At 42.5% G+C, this 4,205-nt stretch overlaps 1 protein-coding gene across 1 annotated transcript in view; it reads right to left on the bottom strand.

The window, feature by feature from the left end:
• LOC101855133 overlaps positions 1-4,205 on the bottom strand; it is a 7,784-nt gene that overhangs the window by 1,089 nt on the left and 2,490 nt on the right. The gene's annotated exons all lie outside the window — the stretch shown is intronic.

Raw genomic sequence — 4,205 nt, 5'->3', positions numbered from 1 at the left:
CTTGTTTTTTTTCCCTTGAGAGAGGAGTGGGTGTCCCCGCCCGCGCCAAAATTTGACAATTCTCTTCTTTGCTGTACACACTAATCCTCGAGTGCCTGGGATCGCGGGGAGCGCGACCTAAACTCGCCTGTGGTGGCCTTGACCTGCTGGCTGTTGACCTTGCCACCTGTCGGCTGTTGGCCTTGACCTTGACCACCCTTCTGTAGACTTTGACCCTTCCCGGCGGAGATACCGTCTGGAAGAAGCTGCGGAAATTTGAGGGTGGTTCAAGAGGATGTAGCGGCCGCGAGATCGATAAATTTAAGGGATGTGTAGTTTCCCGGAGAGGACCCCCGGGGAACGTTACCAGCTTGTGGTTGGCTCAGTGACCTCGCTCTGGTGCCCATGAAGGCGGGCGAGAGGCAGCACCAGGAGCTGGACAACCCTGGGCAACATCTACCCTGAAACTTTCACAAAGGTGGCCCAAAGATGGTGTATGCTGGTAGTAGAAAATCTTTGGGTGGACGGATGGGGACAGTTGTTTGATCTTTATTCTCCCAGATGGACGGATAGGATAGCAACGATAGCTCTTTGAATTAAATTTTAAAAGTTGGCCGGGGGGGGGGGGGGGGGCAGTTATTTGATCTTTATTCTCACAAATGGACGGATAAAATAGCTCTTTGATTTTTATTCTTAGAGGTGGACGGATAATTTTTTAATCTTTACTGCCAAACGTGGACGAATGATAAAATATTCTTTTACCTTTACTAGTTTACTCTCAGAGGTGGACGAAAAGGACAGGGCTTTGATCTTTAATATTCCCAAAAGTGGGCGGATAGGATAGTTCTTTGATCTTTATTCCCATAATTGTACGGATAGGATAGTTCTTTGTGTTTGTTACCACTCGCAACTATTGGGGTAACATTCACACGGAAAGTAACTTCACTTCTAGTTCATTTTTTTCCTTGCAAAGTTGAGACGACAGAGATGGAACAACGTTTTCTGATTAGGGTTAATCCGTCCCCGTGTTTTTATGCACCCCGCAGAATTTAGCAAAATTTGATCTTTTTTTTTTTGGGGGGGGGGGCATAATTTCTTATTATTTTCCTTTATCATTCTTTATTAGAATTAACATAATCGCATAATTTCACATTTTTTAGCTAAGTTTGCATAACTTCAAATTTTGTTTTGCATAAAACCGCTGGGACAGGTTATAGTATCAGCAAAGATTTTCAGTACCCTCAAATACACCCTTTAAGAGAGGTAAAATCTTTTGATTCATTCAAATGTCAACTGGACTCGTTTCTGTTTTTAGATTAATAACATGAATATTTGGAGTGATTTTCTTTTGGTCAGAACACAACGTTTTATGATACTGTTGTACATTGTACAGTGGAACTCGGATTCAACGAGGTCCCCAGGCCTGACCTAAAATCTCGTTGAATCCGAGTGTTCGTTATAGCAAACATGAGGTTTCGTGTAGATAATTACGAGCACTAAGCAAGTAATGTATAAAGAGAAGTCACAAGTAGTGCCTGAAATGCCTGCATATTATGAGCTGTGTAAAAAAAGACCCTATTCGCTCAAATGCACACGCCTGTGTCATCTCGATTGTTTATCAAAAAGTTGTGTTGCTGTGTAGAGCCTAGCATATGGCAACTTTTGATTCCATAGACCAGCGCACAATTCATTATGTAGATCTACGTCAAGACTAGCTTATCATTGTAATAGTGATCAGTTGCCGAGGGGGAAAAAAGACGGTGACGCTTTTGTATCTGCGACGTTCAACGCCGGGACAACTAGTGCCCCCCCCCCCCCCCCCCCCCAGACACCCGCACACAGCCACACGTGTGCAGGCCGTCCATCCGACCCTGACACACGCCAGAGTGGACATGTGTGCGTGTCAACAACGCATGTGTTGGAATGGAAAAAGGCCGCTTATTGGTGGCATGCAATCGGCTAAGTGAATAATGGTTCACGATGCAGGTGCAATGGATGGTTTTCGGGAATAGATAACGTTCGTTCTGGGAGAAAAATGAGCGAAGCCACGTCTGCGGGGGCTGTTCACCCTGGAAGCGACCTCGTTGAATCCGAGCTCGCTGATTTAAGTGCTCGTTGAATCCGGGTTATTTTTTATTGATTTTAAAGAAGAAAAAAAAACGGGGAATCTATCTCATCTCGTTGAATCAGAGTTCTCGTTGAATCCGAGCTCGTTGAATCCGAGCTCGTTGAATCCGAGTTCCACTGTATTGTATTGTTAAGCGCTCAGAACCAGCGTAGATCTACTTTAATCGGGGCTGAGCGCTATATAAATGTAATTTATTATTATTAGTAGTAGTAGTATTTTTATTATTATTATTATTATATTATTATTATAATTATAATAATAATAATAATAATAATAATTATTATTATTGTTATTATTGTTATTATTATTATTATTATTATTATTATTATTGGTTGGTTGGCGGGGGCTCTGGTGTGGTTTGTTCTTCTTTCCTATCAAACATCTATCGTCTTCATCTCCCCATCTTCTTTTTTTGTTATTATTATCATCATCACCATCATTATCATCTGTGGCGGCTCGTGGTTTATAGAACTGACCGGCCATCATTCACATCGACTCTTAAATTCTCCCTCCCCCCACCCCCTTCCTTCACAATACACACACACACACACACACACACACACACACACACACACACACACACACACACACACACACACACACACATACACACACGTACGCGCGCGCACACACACACACACACACACACACACACACACACACACACATACTCTCTCTCTCTCTCTCTCTCTCTCTTTCTCTCCCTCTCTCTCTCTCTCCTCGTTTTATACCCCTACTTTCGCCATCACCACCCTCTCCCCCACTCACACACACCAGTGTAAACATTGTAATATAATGTGAAATAGCTGAAATACTGTAGGGTCAAGAAACAATATTATGAATAATGTATGATGGAAGTTACTGAGAATAAAAGAAACTGACTTGATCGGCACAGAAAAAGAAACACTACTAGAGTCTATGCTAGAAAACAATCTGAAAGTGAAAAGCAATAAACTGCTGGTCCTGGCCTCCAGTACTTTAACCAAAGACTTTTGCTTTCTACACACCCACACGCAATATCGACGTGCACTTGACCTGTAAATATGTACATGCAATAAGAACCTGTCCTGTATGATGACAAAAAGTCAATTGATACTTTACCAGTGACGCTGTTCCATGCAGATTAAGTCTACAATCAGATACTATACAAATCTGGACAAAGTTAACACATAACAGTTTCCCATCATTATGCAACCAAACGTTCTTCATCGTAACCTACTTCTCAGTTCTCAGAACACTGTTGTAACAAAGTGGGGAAGTGTGTCAAATGCTAATTATAGAACTTAGTTTCTAGTCTAGACGGTCAGAGGATAGTATAAGAGCGTATAGTTTCTAGTCCATCATTGGTCTTGTCTAGCTGCGGTGACGGTGGAAAAGGGAAGGGAAAGGAGGGGGTAGGCCTATTGTTTTCGGCCCAGACTCTGACAGCCGAGCGCCTATCGCTCCTCGTTATAATTCTCCTTATATATCTTCACTAGACGATTCCTCTTTTCGCCGGCTAGACTCATATGGGCCAGGTAAGTTATTAGTGGGGAGAAATCGCTAAATAAATATCAAACAGGAACTATAGGGGGCAAAAAATCAAATAAAGAAAATAGATTAGTGCCATGCTGACAATAATGATATTTAGAAAAAGTCTGAACGATAAATACATGTACATGTACTGCTGATAAAATAATATATATGTCTGTGCTGCTCAAAACAGTCTCATTCTTATTTTAAGCAACACAGAGGCCAACTTGGCAATCAAGGGATACTCTATTCGCTCTGAGGGCAGTCGATGGATTTGCCCAGCGGACTGACGTCATCGCTGAATCGCTGGACCCGCGTGTTTGGTTTGTCCTCGTACAAAGTTCGGTGCTTTTTCGGTAGTTCCCACCCCCCTTGTTTGACCTACATCTAGATCTAGATCTAGATATCTAGTTCTATACGTTTGATTCGCGGTGAGCTAAGATATCAAACCTTAAAACATTAAATTATGGTAAAATTCAGGGGGGAATGCCCCCCTGAAACCCCCTACCTATTTTTATTAGGTCAGGGGGGCAAGCCCCCTTGAAACCCCCCTACTCTTGGGGCCAAAACCCGTGAATAACAATTG

Source organism: Aplysia californica, unplaced genomic scaffold, assembly GCF_000002075.1.
Source record: "Aplysia californica isolate F4 #8 unplaced genomic scaffold, AplCal3.0 scaffold00573, whole genome shotgun sequence".
In the NCBI taxonomy this organism is placed as follows: Eukaryota; Metazoa; Mollusca; class Gastropoda; order Aplysiida; family Aplysiidae; genus Aplysia; species Aplysia californica.
Note: the sequence above shows the minus strand (reverse complement) of the source record. Positions and strands in the feature narration are given on the sequence as shown.